The sequence below is a fragment of the Macrotis lagotis genome, chromosome 3 (genome assembly GCF_037893015.1).
Source record: "Macrotis lagotis isolate mMagLag1 chromosome 3, bilby.v1.9.chrom.fasta, whole genome shotgun sequence".
NCBI classification, from domain to species: Eukaryota; Metazoa; Chordata; class Mammalia; order Peramelemorphia; family Peramelidae; genus Macrotis; species Macrotis lagotis.
This window is the reverse complement of record NC_133660.1, coordinates 149,629,822-149,648,090: the sequence shown is the minus strand read 5'-3', so window position 1 is coordinate 149,648,090 and position 18,269 is coordinate 149,629,822. Positions and strand designations below refer to the sequence as shown.

The following is an 18,269-nucleotide window of genomic DNA, read 5'->3' as shown; positions in this document are numbered from 1 at the left end:
TGTAGATGTTGTTATTTTTATTTTTAAATCTGAGATAATGTTTCTCAAAGGATTATGTTAAGCTTGAATTAGTCAATGTATATCAAATGCTTTACTATCTTTAGTGTGTTATGTAAATTATTGCCAATAGAATATTTACTGATTATATATCTATAGTCAAAAACATTATATGAAGGGAGGATGACATACCCTTCAAGAATTTAGCAAATATTTTACTATGATGTAATATGTGGATGCTTCCTATGTATATTTGCTCCATAGTTGTATGATGTCTTTGTGTGTGTGTGTGTGTGTGTGTGTGTCTGTATCTTTTGCATATAAATTGAAGGAAAGGAAAAAAAACATAAATATTTGTTTAATTACTGCCTTATACTATGTACTCTTTTAGGTGGGTTTTTTCAAATCATATCTCAATTTATCCTCACAACAACTTAAGAAGTTTATATTATTAATTTCCTTATTTTTCAGTAAAGGAAACTGAAGAAAATAGGTGTTAAATGACTTGTTTGGGGTCCTATAACTATCTGAAGCTGGAATTGAATTTAGTTCTCCCTGACTCCAAACCAGCATTCTATCTACTAAGGCAATAACTATCAAATAAAAACAAAAAATTGATTTATTTTATTTAATTAAGGAAAAGGATATGACTGTGGGGACAGTTGTTTAAAAGTCAGGGTATAATAAGAAAACTTACAACTAATGGACTCGGTCTTATTAATCAACTAAAATATCAGGTCATAGGTTAAGAATATTTGCCTGTGTGTTGGGATACCATGATGATATGATATATTGAGAACTTGAGAATAGTGAAGGCATTGAGTATGCTAGATTTACTAGCAAAGTGACTCAAAGGAAAGAGCTAAGTCTACAATAATAATCAAATTATCAGTATTTATTTTATTTACCCATCAGCTGAGGAATGGCTAAACAAGTCATGGTACATGAATATTATAGAATATTACTGTTTTATAAGAAAGCACAAATGGTAGCATTCTAGAGAAGCATGGAATGATTTAGAGGATCTGATGCTGAGTGAAGGCAAGCAGAACCAAGAGAACAATGTACACATTAACAATGACATTATGAGAAGATCAGCCTTGATGGAAGCAGATCATCTCAGCAGTTCAGAAAGCCAGGACAACGTATTAGACTATGGACAATGTTATACCAATCCAGAGGAAGAAAAGTAAAACAAAACAAAACAAACAAAGCAAAACAAAAAAAAAAATTCTTCAGAATCTGAACATTTTATAAAAATAATGTCTTATGTATGTCTTTCCCTTAATCCTAATTTCTCATACCAAAAATGACTAATTATAAACATGATTATAAAAATATGTATATATAATGTTAACTTGTCCATCTGCCACTGTGGAGAGGAAGGTGGGAAGGGAGGGAGGAAGGAAATTTTGTAACTTAAAAATATACATGTGCATATGAATGGGAAAAATAAAAATAAATAAATAAAACAGGGACTTCCAGGATAGAGCCAAGATGACAGTTTGAATCTAACATGTTCCTAGAGCATTTCCCTACCAAAGATAAATGAATTCTCTGCACTGGCATTAAAGCTACAAATCCCTGCAAGAAAAAGAGAAGATCTGAAGTTTTCAACAATTAGCATTGTGGAGGATCTACAGTGAAGTTCAGTCTCTTTGGGTGGGTGGGGGAGTAAATCTAAGTGACATAGGAAAGCCAGTGGGAAATTTAAAACCACAGTGCTATCTAGGTCCCAACAGTTTGACAACAGCATAGATCCCAGCAGTTAGATAGCAAATCAGCAGAGAGGGTCCCAACCCCAATCTGAACACTGGGAATACTGGGGCAAAAGTCAGGACTGGGATGGAAATGAATAACCGCATAGGCAGAAACTTGACATAAAGGAAGAGATAAACAGACAAAGCCTAGATTGCACAGGCAACACCTTGGATAACAACAAGCCAGGGATCAGGCCCCAGCCCAGCATAAAACATTTGGATCTTTTTTTTCCCTATACCCCAAGAGCAGAGCTAAAACTACAAAGATGACCAAAAAAACTCCAAAAAACTGAAAGAGGGATCACTATATAAGACTACTTTGCAGATAAAAATGATAACAATGACAAGTCACAAGAAGAAATCAGTGAAAAAGAATTCACAGGGAAGTCTCAAAAGAGTGTATGAATTGGACTCAAATCCAAAAGTTCATAGAAAAACTTAAAAAAGAATTTTAAAAAACCAAAGAGGAAGAAAAATGGAAAAAAAGAAATGAGAGTCATATAGGAAAATTATGAAAACTTGACCAAAGAAATCAACTCCTTTAAAAGTAAAAATAAGCAGTAAGAGGAAATACAAAAGTTAATTGAAGAAAATAAAACCCTAAAAATTAGAATTGAACAAACAGAAACCAATGAATCTACAACACTACAAGATTCTATTAAATGAAATTAAAAGGATGGAAAAATTAAAGAAAATGAAAGTACCTTTTAGGAAAGACAAAAGACCTGGAAAATAGATTCAGGAGATATCATTTATGAATCATCAGACTACCAGAAAGCTTAGAACAAAAAAAAAAGAACCTGGAAAACATGCAGAGAATTATCAGGGAAGACTGTTCAAATCTGCTAGAACAATAAGACAATATAGCTATTGAAAGAATACACAGAGGCCCTCTTGAAAAAGACGCCAGGATAAAAACTTCAAGTGTGGTTATAGCCAAATTCCATAACTATCAAATAAAAAATTCTGCAAGCAGCAAAAGGGAACCAATTTAAATACAAAGGAAATACAATTGGACTCACATAGGACCTATTAGTTTCAACATTGATGAACTGGAAGACCTGGAATACTCTATATCATTGGGCAAAGGACCTCAGATTACATTTCACGAATTTGTGTGTCATCCTTGCACAGGGGCCATGCTAATCTCTGTATTGTTCCAATTTTAGTATATGTGCTGCTGAAGCAGGCACAGGACCTCAGATTACAATCAAGAATTCACTACCCTGTAAAATTCTGCATCTGTTGTCAGGGGGAAAATGGATTTTCAATGAAATAGAGAACTTCCAACATTTCCTGACAAAAAGACCAGAACTGAACAGGGAATTCAATCACCAAATACAGGACTCAAGAGATGCATAAAAAGGTAAATGAAAAGGGGAAAGATAAAATTAAAACAAAACAAAACAAATGTTAGTTAAGACCACCAAATTTTATACAATTCTAAAAGGGAAGATATAACACTTATAACTCTTGAGAATTGTACTTCTCTTTGAATAATTAAAGAGTAGAATATAATTGAAGACAATGGATTTAGAGGATTTGGGTATGGTTGGATCTTGTATTTCTATTGAAGAGGTCCAAGATGAAATCACTGTTTTTGAGACAAAACCTCTGATAAAAAACAGGGGAATTTACTCTAAGCTTAAGGGTCTCAGTTTCCATTGATTTATTCTAATTCTGTTATGCCCACAAAACTTGACAATTTCTTTGATGAGGGCATCATAAACTGGGCAGTTCTGAGTCAGTGTCTCCCATAATTTATAATCAATTTTAAAGTTTTGAAGTGAGACATTAAGAGTGTCTCAGGATTTAGAGCCCTCTGAGATTCTTACAGTTAATTAAATCAAGATTTGACTTAATCCATACTTTATTTAACAAGGGGTTAATTGCCCTGGGGGGAGTGAGATTCTCATAATTAATTAAATTAGGGTTGGAATTAATCCATACTTTAATTAACAAAGGGTTAAAAACCCTGGATGGGGAGGGGGGAAGTGTGGCAGGAAATAGGCCTGGGAGGAGGGGTTCAAATAGTTCATAAAATGATTTGGCTTTGGATGATTCTTTGGCTCATGCGGATTGAGTGTCCTTGGAGGGTACTTAAAAAGGGGATAAAGTTAAAAAATGATTATAATTTGAGGTAAGTCAAGACTCCTGAAAAGCATACTTCTAATGAGATAGGAGGATACTTAGTGACTTTGAAGCAATGTTGCTTATCAATCAACCAATATGTGATGGGACTTTGATAACACTTTGAGCTTATCAAGCAATCAATTAATCAATTTGTGAATTATGATACTTGAGTAATAATACTTGTGAGGTAATTAACACCAGATAAAGAGGCACAAAGATTTATAATTTTAGAGGGAAAGAAGGGAGGTTGTGAACACTGAGTAAATTCCATTCAATAGATTTTCCCCAGAGAGGAAATAAGATACATTCCCACATGGGTTTAAAAATCAAACCTACTCTCCAGACATGGGTGGGGGACAGGGAAGGGAAAGAGAATGTAAGAAGGAACTGATAAAGGGGAAGGGGAAAGTATAAGTGAAAATAAACTGCAATTAAATTTTAAAAGAAAAGTTCACCTTTGATGAGAAGGAATAAGGGCAAAGGAAAGAGAAAAATATAGCTGGGAAAAGATGACCTGGAAATACAGAATTAGCAATCTTAACTGTAAATGTAAATGGGATGACTTATTCATGGAAGCAACAGCGAAATCAATTAAAATCAATTAAAAACCAGAATCCCACAATGTATTGTTTACAAGAAACTCATTTGAAGCAGAGGGATACACACTGGGTAGAGGTAAAAGATGGAGCAAAACATTATGCTTCAGCTGAAGTAAAAAAAAAAAATCAGCAGTAGCGATCCAGATTTAAGATTTAAGTTAATGCAAAAGACTGATATCATTAAAAGGAGTATGGTGGGGCTGCTAGGTGGCACAGTGGATGGAGCACTGGCCCTGGAGTCAGGAGTGCCTGACTCCAAATCCAGCCTCAGACACTTAATAATTACCCAGCTGTGTGGCCTTGGGCAAGCCACTTAACCCCATTTGCCTTGCAAAAAACTAAAAGGGATACAGAAGGAAACTACATCTATTTAAAAGGTACTATAGTTAATGAAGCTATATCATTATCAAACATGCATACACCTAGTGGCATAACATCCAAATTCCCTTGAAGAAAAGCTGAGTGAATTATAAAGAGTCATAGATAGCAAAACTCTAATATTAGGGGACCACAAATTTGCTCTCTCAGATTTAGATAAGTCTAACTTGCAAAATAAACAAGAAAGAAGTTAAATAGGTAAATGAAATCTTAAAAAAACTTATATATGATAGACTCTGAAGAAATCTTACTGGAAATTGGACCATGGGGCTGGGTGTTTGCTGGATCTCTGGGGTGGGATGTAGGTTTGGGGTCTCTTGGCTCCATCCAATGCACCACTCATCTGCCCCACAGCACATTTTTGAAGGGAGACAGAGTGAAAGGAGAGAGAAAATATAAAAGATGGTAGTGGGGAGGAATGGATAGAGGGAATAACAATTAGCAACAGCAACTGCGGAAAAATATAGAAGTAACTTCTAGGATGGACTTATGATAAAGTAATCCACCTGAGACAGAGCTGATATTATCAGAACACAGACTAAAATGCATTTTTAAATCTTTCTTTCACTTTATTTCTCATGAAGTTTTATATTTTTGTGGGGGAAGGGTATTATGTTTACTCTAAAACAAGAATATTTTAGTAATGTGTAAATAAATTAAACAAAATAAAAAATAAAACAAAAAACCAAAAAAAACCCATAAAAATAATTGTTGGGAAAACTGAAAATAATATGACCAAAACTAGGCAAAGATCCACATCTCACATCCAATACCAAAATAAGAGCGAAATGGTCAGGATTTAGATATTAGGAGTGACACCATATATAAATTAATAGACTAAGAAATGCTCTATCAGATCTATGGAAAGGAGGCAAATTTATGACCAAACAAGAAATAGAATACATTATAAATTGCAAAATGAGTAATTTTGACTAAATGAAATTAAACATTTTTTGTATTGATAAAATCAATGGTGCCAAAATAAGAAGGAAAGTCAAAAGTTGGAAAATAATTTTCACAACCAAGAGTTCATTTCTAAAATATATATATATATATATATATATATATATATATATATATATATATATATAGAGAGAGAGAGAGAGAGAGAGAGAGAGAGAGAGAGAGAGAACTGCATTAAATTTATAGTGTTGCAAGTTATTCCCCAATTGAAAAATGGTCATAGGATATGAATAGCCAATTTTCAAATGAAGTGAAAGCTATATTTAATCATATGAAAAGGTGCTCAAAATCATTGCTGATTAAAGAAATGAAAATTAAAACATTGAGGTATCACCTCCTACCTATCAGTTCAGCTAAGATGACAAAAAGGGAAAATGATCGATGTTGGAGAGGTTGTGGGAGGATTAGTTTATTAATAAATTCTTGGTGGAATTGTGAACTGATCCAACCATTCTGGAGAGCAATATGCCAAAACAGCAATAAAATTGTTCCTACCCTTTGACCCAGTAATTCCAATTCTGGGTTTATATCCAGAAGAAATAATAAGGAAATGGGAAAAGTCCCACAGGTTCCAAAATATTCATAGCAGCTCTCTTTGTAGTGGTAAAGAACTGGAAAATTAGGGGATACCCATCAATTGGCGAATGACTAAACAAGTTCTGGTACGTGAATATTATGGAATACTATTGTTCTATTTGGTACCATATAGAGTTAGACTATAGAAAAGCATAAAATGTATTACAAGACCTGAAGCTAAGTAAAAGGCACAGATCCAAGAGAACAATATGTACATTAATGTACATTGTGAGATGATCAACCCAGATGGAACAGCTCCTCACAGTAGTTTGATGAGATAGGACAGCTGTATTAAACCCCCTAAGGACAATGCTATCCCCATCCAGGGGAAGAAAAGAAAAGAAAAGAAAACAAAATCCTTCAGTATCTGTGAAACACTACATTCACTTTTTTTAAAAAATACGTCATGCATTTCTTTCCCTCAATCCTAATTTCCCATTCCAAAAAGAACTAATTTGTTAATATGTTTAACACAAATATGTATGTATGTATGATACGACCCTGATTGCTGCTGAGGGGAGGAGGGAGGGAAATGAAGGTAGAGGCAAATGTTGCGACTTAAAAATATACCTAGGCATATGGATGAATGTTGAAAAACTTCCATAACACCAATTTGGAAAAATAAAATATCAATAAAACAATAAAAACAATTAAACAAATACTTTATTATAAAACAGTTTGATTTTCCTGCTCATGTCTTTACTCTTGGTTCAAACATACTTTAAATAAAATGAAAAGTATAACATATTTAGATACATTTTTTAAGATTTTTCAAATATTTGAGTCTGTATGCAGTCAATAAAACTGTCCCATTATTAACTTCCAAAAACTTTAAAATAATGCCTCAGATTGAATTCTGGAGTGCTAGAGTCAAGAAAAGACCAGAGTAGGACATTCTTCCAGCTTTGGGACTGAAAAGAGAGAGATCTATGACAGGGGTTTGGGGGAGTGGTAGGCTGACCCAGAATCCAGATAGGTGAAACACCACTGGTGGAAACAGAAGCAGCAGTAGCTTTGCAAACTTCCAAGACAAAGATGGTTAGGAGACTTGGCAACAGGTTTGAAAAAGATTAAAAGGTAAACCTATACTAGCACTGGATGCAAAACCAAATGGTTTTGGGCAATTTCAATTGTTATACTCGCCTCTAAGTATTAGTTCAAGGGAGTAGGGAACACTTTTAACCAAGAGATAATAGAAAGGCCAGAGAAGTCACTATTTGGCAAATGTTTGCCTAAGTCTATTTTTGGGTCATAGTTCAAGAGGAGAAAGGACCATTTTCAGTCAAAAGAGGTGTGAATAGTAGGAATAGTAGTATTGATTGCTGTCCCAAAGTTTGAATCAGGGACTTTTTTTGGGGGTAAAGACCAGATAGGAGACCAACAAAGCATTGACCACATCTCTCACCAGATGAAACCATGTTGGAATCACCAAAAACTTTCAAACCAAGAACTATCTATGAAAAGTGCAATACAAAAAAGCCTGAACCTTGAAAGAGAGAACTAAGAATAGCCTCTCCTCTCCATGCAAAGAGCAGATCCCTACTTTAGCATAAAGTTCAAAATCAAGATAAAGAAATATAGGGATGAACAAACAACAAGAAAAGACTCTAGACATGGTGATTTGAGATCAAAACACAAACTCAGAAGAAAATAATGAAGTCAAGATAGCTTCACTCAGGAAGAAAATGTTTATTGAACATAATCTTAACAAAAATTCCTAAAAAAATGCTTAATTTATTTCCCAAAATCAAATGAGAAGCATAGAGGAAACATAGGTAAAGTAATTAAAGCAAGCAACTATATTATGAAATGACCATTACTAGCTTGGTTAAAGAGAAAAAAAATAAATGCTGAAAAAAATTATACCTTAAAAAACCAGAAGTGGCCAAATTAGGAAAAAAGTATAAAAACTCATTGAAGAAAAGATTTTCTTTAATATTAAAAATAGGCAAGTCAAAGTTATCAAGAAAATCAAAGCAAATTTAAAAAGACAGGACAAAAGCAGAAAAATGTGAAATTTAAAACAAACTACCCCAAAAATAGATAGAGGACAGATTAATTTACAGACAAATCAATTAATTAATTTAATTAATTGATTTGCCTGAAAGTCATGTTCAAAGAAAGAGAGATGTACTGTAAGAAATTATAAAGAAAAACTTTCTTGATATGTAGAACCAGAGGTTGAAATCAAAATTGAAATAATGCACTTATTACCTCCTGGGAGAGATTCCCCAAATGAAAATTCAAAAGAATATCAAATTCCAAAGTTCTAAAAATCAAAAAAAGAAAAAATACTTCAAGTAGCATAAAAGAAATAAAATACCATGGAGTCACAGTTAGCACCAAAAATGATTTAACAGGTGCAAAAGATTTAGCAGCTACCACATATGATATTCTGGGGTCTTCTGCTTAGATTTATAAACAAGAATACCCTACAGAGCAAAGATTGGTATAATCTTTCAATGGGAAAAGTATATATTAAAGGAATTAGAAGGTTTCAAATATTCTTAATTAAAAGACCAGAAATGAATAGAAAATTTGACTTTTCAATAGGAAAAACCAAAAAAAGCATAAATAAGTAAACAAGAAAAAGAAATCATAAAGAACTCTATATGGTTATACTGTGTACTTGACTGATTGGAAATATAATACATGCATATTCTAAGAAGTTTATGGTTATTCTGGTGGTTGAAAGGGAGTGAATTATATTGTGATGATATTAAAAATGGGATAGTGAGAAAGAGGAATGCCCTGGGAGAAGGAAAAATGAGAAGAATGACAAAATGATCTCACATAAAAGAGACATGCAAGAAGAGTTTTTACTTGGATGGGAAAAATGTTAGGAGTCAGGAAATGCTAGAATGTCACATCTATATTGGTTGAAAAAGGGAAAAAATATATACACTCATCTGGCAAGAGAAGTGTTTCTTATCAAAAAGGGAATATAGTTTACAGGAATAAGTGAAAGGGATGTGACAAAAGGGAAGGCGAAAAAAAGAAGAAAGTGGTCTGTAAAAACTTAGATTTTACAGGAGGTACTAGACAAAAAGAGAAGGGAGGAAAAAAATAAAGAAAATAGGATAGAGAAAATTAGACAATGAATAATAATAACTCCAAAAGAATGAATTCACTTATAAAATTAAATCATTCAGCAGAATGGATTAGAACCTAGAATCCAACAACATGTTATTTATAAGAACACACTTCATAAAGCAAAATAGAGTTAAAGGAATTAAACAGAGTCTATTATGATTTAGTTGAAGCAAAAAATGCAGGTGTACCAATTACCAGTCATGATCTCTGAGAGAGAGAAACAAAAAAAATAAACCTAGCCTGAATAATTAAGTAGGGAAACCAGATCTTGAATAAGGCATCATAAAAATATCAGTAATAAACATATATGCACTACATTGCATAGTATCTTAATTTTTAAAAGAAGAGTCAAATGAATTATAGGAGGAAATATACAATAAAATATTTCTGTCAGGGAACCTTGACTTTCCTACCTTGTAGCTAAATAAATTTAGGTATAAAATAAATAAGAAGGAGGTCAAGGAGGAAATCCTCACTGAGAAGAGAAAGTATACCTTTTTCTCTACTGTATATTGTACCTTTGGAAAAATTTGACCATGTTTTAAGGCTTAAATTCTCACAAACATATGCAGAAAAGTAGAAATATTAAAGTAGACTTTCTTAGACAAGTGATTTATATATGTATAAATATATATGTATATCTGTATGATTATAAAGGCATGTAAAATTAATTGGAAATTCAAAAATCTAATCCTATAAGAATGAATAGAAGAAAGAAGAAATTTCAGAAACAACAGATAATTTCATAAAAAAAAGACAATAAGACAACATGCCAAAGTTTTGACTAGATCAAAGAAATATATAGAGGAAAAATGATCACTTATGATTTCTTTTTAATGTTTACCTAATTATGCTTCTCTTGGTTTTTTATTGAAAAGTCCCCTACCATTTTTATTTCATTCATCCAAGTGATCATCAATGAAATAGAGAAACAGCAGATTAATTAATTGTGCATATATAATGCAAATGTCTTTCACGAGACACATTTTTCTTTGTTTAAATTTACATTTTATTTATTTACACAATATTAAAATAGTCGTGTTGTAAGCATAAACATAATCCCCCTCCCCCACAAAAATAAAAAAAAACCTCACGAGAAATAAAGTGAAAGAAAGGAAAAAAATGTGCTTCAGTCTGTGTTCAGATACATCAGCTTTGTCTCTGGGGTGGATCACATTCTTTATCATAAGTCCAACAGAGAAATTACTTCCGTATTTTTTTCCACAGTTGTTATTGATGACTGTAATTCCCTCTATCCATTCCTCCCCACTGCTATTGATTATATTTTCTCTCTCCTTTCTCTTCATCCCTCTTCAAAAGGGTGCTTCAAAAGAGTGGCACAACACTGGCCCTGGGGCAAGGAGGCTCCAAGTCTGCATCTCATCCCAGAGACCAGTAACCCAGCCCTGTGGTCCTAGACAGTCCACCCAATCCCACTACCTTGCAAAAAGTAAAAAAAGAAAATGTGTTATATCTGGCTATCCTCTCCCATGATATACCTTTTCCTTTATCACCCTTTCCATTCCTCCCCCATCCCCTTTCTCCCACCCCCTTCTCTCTTTTTTCTTCTAGATTTCTATACCCTGTTAAATATATACATTGTTTACTCTCTGAGTCATTTCTGATGAGAATGAAGGCTCCATCATTCCCCCTCACATTCCATCCATCCTGTTTCCATACCATTGCATAAGCTTTTTTCTTCAATCTTTTACATGAAATATCTCAGCCTAGTCTACCTCCCCTTTCCCTTTCTCCCAGTACAATTCCTTTCCACTCATTAACTCCATTTTTACAATATATTATACCTTCAAATTCAGCTCCCTCGTATGCCTTGTCTATAAATGGTCCTTCTAATTGCTCTATTAAATGAGAAGATTCATATGAACATTATCAGTATCTTCTTCTCATTTAGGAATACATGTAGTTTATCATCCTTAAATCCCTCATAATTTACCCTTCTTGTCTACCCTCTCTATGCTTCACCTGAGTCCTATACTTGAAGAACAAACTTTCTGTTCAACTCTAGCTGTTTCAACAGGAACATTTGGAATTCATCTGTTGCATTGAAAGTCCATCTTTTCCCTTGGAAGAAGAGGTTCAGTTTTGCTGGGTAGTTGATTCTTGATTGCTTTCCAAGTTCTTTTACCTTGTGGAATATTATATTCCAAGCCCTATGAACCCTTAATGTGGATGGCGCTAAATCCTATGTAATCCTGACTGTAGTGCCACAATATTTGAATTGTTTCATTCTGACTGCTTATATTTATTTTCTCTTTGACTTGGGAGTTTGGGAACTTGGCTATAATATTTCTGAGGGTTATTTTTTTGGGGGGGATCCCTTTTGGGGAGGTGATTGGTAAATTTCTTCAATTTTTATTTTGCCCTCTGCTTCTAGGATATCAAGACAGTTTTCCTGTATAAATTTTGTAAAACTGAAGTCAAGGCTCTTTTATTGATCATGACTTTCAGGTAGCCCAATAATTTTAAAATGTCGCTTCTAGATCTGTTTTTCCACATCAGTAGTTTTTCAATGAGATATTTCACAGTTTCTTCTAGTTTTTCATTCTTTTGGTGTTATATTATTATTTCTTAATTCCTCACAAAGTCATTGGCTTCCTTTAGCTCCATTCTACATTTGAAGGAGTTGTTTTCTTCAGATTTTTCTTATCTCCTTTTCTTTCTGTCCAATTCTTCTTTTTAAGGCATTCTTCTCCTGATTAACTTTTTAGACTCCTTTTTCTGTTTGACCTAAACTAGTTTTTAACATGTTTTCTTCAGCATTTTTTGGATCTCCTTGACCAAATTGTTGACTTGGTTTTCATGTTTTTTCTGCATCTCTATCATTCCTCTTTCCAATTTTTCCTCTACCTCCCTCACTTGATTTTCAAAATCTTTTTTTGAGCTCTGCCTTAATTTGAACCCAACTCCTATTTTTCTTGGCAGCTTTGGATACAGAAGCTTGGACTTTGTCATCTCCTGAGTTTGTGTTTTGATCCTCCATGGGAGCAAAGTATTTGTCTATGGTCAGGTTCCTTTTTTTCCTGTTTTTTTTTTTTTTATTTCCCCAGCCTGTGCCCTGGTTTTGAGGTACTTCCTGAGCTTTTGAATATTAGTGGGACACCTTCACAAAGACCTCAGCTCCTTCAAGATGTTATGAGAAGCTCTGACTGCTCTCCTGGGCTGTGCGCTGATCTGTGGATTACCACAAGCACACTCTATGTCCTGGAGCTTTGAGGACAGCCCCTGCTCTAAGGCAAAAAGGGGCCCCAGACTGGGATCAGGGTCTGAATATGGACAAAACACAAGAGTCCTGTCCCAGGGACAGAGAAGGGACCTTGACAATCTACTCCCCACCCCTTTCCTTTTAAGGCCTGCTTCCATTTTCTGGGATCTGGGCAATGCTGAAGCCTGCAGCTGTGCTGAGGGCCAAGTTGGCCTGGGCTTTATGCTTGCTCTAGCAGAGGTTTCCCCTCTGATCCTCCAAGTTGTGCTTGGTGTTCCCTGGATTGGCAGGTCAGGAAACTGCTTCTGCCAAGAGCTGGCATTCCCAGGGACCCAGGTGTCCTGAGTGCTATTCCCAGAATACTGGAGCTCCTTCACTCTGGTGCAGTGATCCTGGCTACAATCCTCTCCAACCCTGTGGAACAGAGCCTTCCCATGATCTTCCAGGTTACCTTGGGCTGAATAATTGCCTCACTGGATCTTTCTGTGGGTTCTGTCTCTCTCGAAAATTTAGTAAGAGTCATAATTTTAAGATTTTTAAAAATATTTTAGAGAGAGCTCCAAAGAAAGCCTGTTCTCATGCTACCATCTTGGCTCCACTTTCACAAATACGTTTTTGGCCAAGACAAGAGACAGCAAAAATTGAGAAAGAAAATTATAAACCCAGACTTTTTATTCTTTTTGAATCCCTGTCTTATTTATAATGCCATATTCTCTATGATATGATAGCTCTGAATAATATTCTTTATAAATGGGCCAATTTCACTATTATTTGGTAGAAAATAACAATATTTTTGTATAGATATTTCACATGTATAGTATATATTATAATACATACCATATGAGCTGAAAGTTTCTAACCCATTTTTTTTCAGGTATCTCAATGAAGGAGAAATATAGAGAAATATTTTTTTTATCTTTCCTGAAATTTTTTGGGTCTCTGATTTACTCCCCATTTTTCAGTCAAACCCTCTTCTCAAAGTCAATTCGCTAAGACAAAAGACAGTAACTTCAAACCCTTTCCCTTACTCCTCCTCCAACTGTCTGACTCTTAGCTTCCCAAGGAAAAGTCTGACTCCAGTTATGTCCAGGTAGGTTGCTCCTTGATCCCATCCTCTTGACTTTTCCTGGCACAGGAGTTAGGTTAGGCTCCCTATAAAGTTTTTGCTCATCCTCTTCTCCATGCTGTTCTAATTCCAACCACAATCTTTTGCCTATTTCTCTTTCCTCCTTTTTAGCTGCCCTTGATGCCCTCACCTATTTAACTTGGTGCTATTTCTTCTTTGCTTAATTTTGCTACATCCACTGAAACTCACTATCTTTTATCTTGCTGCTTCCATAAAGAAAATAATCTATGAAAAGTTGCAGTAAACTGTGAATTTAAAATTATGTCATTTCTTACTCTCCTGAGTCAAGATAGCCTCTGTGATTTCTTCACCCATAATGAACCCTAGACCCAACCTCCAGCACACCTCCTAATCTGACTACATAATGGTGCCCAGTGTTGGACTGAAGTGGAGGATTCACTTAGACACCAATATAATAATTTCTATTGAATAGTAACTTTGAGCATGCTACTCTGGGTAAAATAAAAATAAAAAATAAAAATGAAGTCTCTGACTTTGTAGAACTTAGTGTTTGGTAGGTTACTTTTGCAAAGAGCAGAACTAAAATAGATAGTTAATTTTTGTGATGCCATTTAAATTTTGAAAGTTGTCTCAGTCAATCTCCATAACAGTTGGTCATTTCTTCCATAAGAAGAATGGGTCATTATAATAATTTCCTGAAATTCTTTGCCATTCTTTTTCATTTCAATTTTTTATTTAATTCAAATGGGGCAACTAGGTGGCACAAGAGATAGAGCACCATGCCATGAATCAGGAAGATCTGAGATCAAATCTGTTTCAGGCACTTTCTAGCTTTGTGACCTCAACAACTCACTTAGGCATTTTTGTTTGTTTCTTTACCTATAAAGTGAGCTGGAAAAGAAAATGTCAGACCAACTCCAGCATCTTTGCCAAGAAAACACCAAATTGAGATATGATAGGTTAGTTGTGACCAAAACAACTAACTTCTTATTTCAACATGAAATAGCAATCCATGAGGTTGGTTTTAAAGGATATCTTTATCATAATAAGGGTAGAAATTCCTTAATGTGGTTCTTGTTCATTATTAACCATAATAGTAAATCTCTTGATAAATGATTAAAAATGATTTGTCAAAATATCTCAAATCAAGATAAGAAAGAGAGAATATGTTTTAAAATAGAAAGATTTTGAATAAGAAAGGACTACAATTGGATTCATGCCATCATTATTTCCAGCTGATATATTTTTAATTACATATAATATAAGGTATGATACATATCTGGGAATTATAATATTCCATTTTTACCTGGAAGCATACCAAAAAATAGGTAATAGTGTGCTGGAAAATGTTTAACAATGGGTTTTTCAATTTCAAAAAATGTTCATATGAAGCTTTTTTTAAGTTTGTTTTTATTAACTTTTTTTCCATTTTTAATTCTAGAGAATCAACTAAGTAATGAACAATACCATGATTTGTGTTTTGGTTTTATTTTATGTCTGAAGTGTAATTGCTCACACTGAAAATTTTATAATGTGCAAAATACATTATAGTCATCTTCAGGACATTGCTAATATAGAAATTGGAAACTATGATTTAGTATTATAAATAACATAGATGGGATAAATTCCTCCCAGTGGAGATATGCATGTTCTCTATAACTTCTATTCTTAACTATGTTAGTCATTAAGTGGTTAAGTGACTAGGATCAATCAGTTAATGGGTTAGAAACAGGAACATCAGCAAAATGTTTAAAAAGAGTGAGGGTAATTGTATTGGAAAGAGTGCTGTACTTTGCAATAAGAAAACCTGAATTCAGGTCACAGCTCAAAACTTAAATACATGTGACAATGGACAAATCATTTCCTCTTTTGGGATCTATCTTCCCTTCATAAATAGGAATAATAATAAATGCAACATTACTGATATTGATGCAGGATATAGGAAATGATTTATATTGAACTTAAAAGGTTGCACCATTTGGAACAGGAAAGGCTAGTGCATAGACTGTTACCCATGCACAATGAGTACTGTATTAACCACTCCTTGGAGGGCTGCCCTTGTGGCCTGGGTATTGGAGAGTACAGGAGAGCCAGGGCTAAGCCATTCCACAACTACCACCTTTGTCCAGTCCAATATGGAAATGTATTCTTCCTTCTTTCCTCCCCGTTGCAGGAAAGTCACTTTCTCACTCTGAGCTAGAACCATGTGGCCCCACCTTGAAAATGGTGGCCTCTATTGTTTTATGATTGTCCTTTCTTTTCTCCCTTACTTTGAGTTAGTATCATCTAAAATTTTGGAATTCACCCTGTCCTCAGGTCACTTACAAACAGCTTGTCATCTCTTCAGTAAAAAGGATTAATCAGTGAACTTTCAGGCTTAGGAAATAAATATCCTGAGTTATTTCAACTTCAGGGTTAGTTGTGAATTCTTTCAGTTTCACAAGACCTCTAAATCTTTATTGGCAGCACCAATTTCTCCCACAACTGTATCACAGTACCATTATAGGAAAAAAAACTTTATAAACCTTCAATCACTATAGAAATGTAATCTCTTATCAGTAAACCCAAAGGTTATTAAAGGTGAGTGATGTCAAATCTACCTACAGTATGTATTTGATGAAGAAATACTATGATTAATTTTTTAAATAGTATTTCTAAAGGTTAAATCATTTATGATTACCCACTAAAAGTAATTTGTATTGTTTCTCAAACATTCTGTGATTTCTTAATGACTGTGGGTAAGTCACTATCCCCTAAGCTCCTTTCTCTTATCTTTATAAAAAAGCCTGGGGTTTCCCTGAAAACTTAATAAACCTGCAAGAAATCTGTTCAGGCTCTCATTCATTAAAAATCCAGCCTTTAATGTTCATTTCAGGAGCTCCTGAGGGGGAAATAAATAGTTTAGAATAATCAGTAATTTACATATTATAGACTCATCAACAACTCCTCACCTTCCTCTTCCCTCTATGCCCAACCCCCACAAAGTGCTTTGCTTGAATTGGTATTTTAATTCCATTCACATTCTGCTATTGCTAGTAAAGTGGCCTGAAGCAGACAGCAGAGGAGAACACTAAATGGAGCACTTAAATCACTTCTTCCTCAGCTCCATGGCAGATTTAAGGAGCTCTTTGGCACTAATGCGTGGAAATAATATACTGTCTTTCCTGTCAAAGCACAGATACTCAGCTTCCTTGGCTATGAAAGTCCAGGTGACTCTGCAATTACAATTAAACCCTTGCCCACCGTGTCAGAGACCAATGATTGCCTGAATGATAGCTGTAAGGCAGTCCCCCATAGGATTTCTGAGATTTCAATACACTTTAAAACAACCACCAAGAAAAACTGTTTTATAATTAAAATGTATCACATAATCACTGTTTGGTGATCACCTAAAACTAAGAAATTTTGCCATTTTTCCAATGTATTCCATAAATTAATATTACATATATAAACATATACTAAAACATCTACATTTACTTATGGGCAATAGCAAATGTTATTAGTATTATGAATATTAATTTGCTTATACCAAACCAAGACCTTTCTAAGCAGCAAAATGATGTTGTCTTCACCAAAGCCCAAGACTCAGTTCAGATTCACTTGTAGATCAAAAGAAGTAATGAAAGAAGTCACTTGTATCCTGCCATGAATGTTCTGTAACTTTATCTCTTTGTCCTTTGACAATCTACTTTTTTGCTTATTAAGTATTAAATGTTATTTATTGAATATTAAATAATAGGAATTTTACAAGGTCAATAATGAGAAGAAAAATATAATTATTATGACATTTACGTGATTATTGAGAAAATACTTAAATTCCTTCACAAAAATATAAGCTGATTTACAAATAATAATATTTTTTTCACATATTCTACTCTAGTTCATGATCAATGATAAAGAAGTTACCCTGGTTATTGAAAGACTAGGATCATTTGATCATTGATTCTAGCAATTCCTACTCAGATGGAAAAAAATTGGGACCAGTATTGATGTGTGTGTGTGTGTGTGTGTGTGTTATATATATATATATATATATATATATATATATATATATATATGACATACAGTATAGATATACAGAAATATCAGCAGAGTGTAAGACCCTGAGTTCTGAAACCTATGAACTTTTGCCTAAATTCTGCTCCTAGGTTTCTGCCTGGTCATCTATCGGACCATGCAATGGGGGAACCTCCACGAGGACCTGCATTCAATGATAACACACTAACTCAAGACAACCAGCAGATGCTTGGAAATCCCCTACTGAACAATATATAAGGTCTCTCCTCATTTTACTCAGGGTTCCAGGATCCTAGCCCTGTCCTAGGACGGAACCCTAGCTTGAGCTAGTTTAATAAACCCTTGCTATTGCATCTCCATTGTGTGGAGTGCCTTTGTTCTGTAATTGGGGACTTTTCTTGGACCTTAACATTTTGGGGCTCTCCTGGGATCCCCAGCAGAGG

At 34.3% G+C, this 18,269-nt stretch overlaps 1 protein-coding gene and 1 non-coding gene across 3 annotated transcripts in view; both read right to left on the bottom strand.

The window, feature by feature from the left end:
- The window catches only part of EPHA5 (EPH receptor A5), a 567,705-nt gene that overhangs the window by 256,471 nt on the left and 292,965 nt on the right, over positions 1-18,269 (bottom strand). The gene's annotated exons all lie outside the window — the stretch shown is intronic.
- Positions 2,847-2,950, bottom strand: LOC141519710 (U6 spliceosomal RNA). The gene has a single exon (XR_012477371.1). It is a non-coding gene; the product is annotated as a U6 spliceosomal RNA (small nuclear RNA).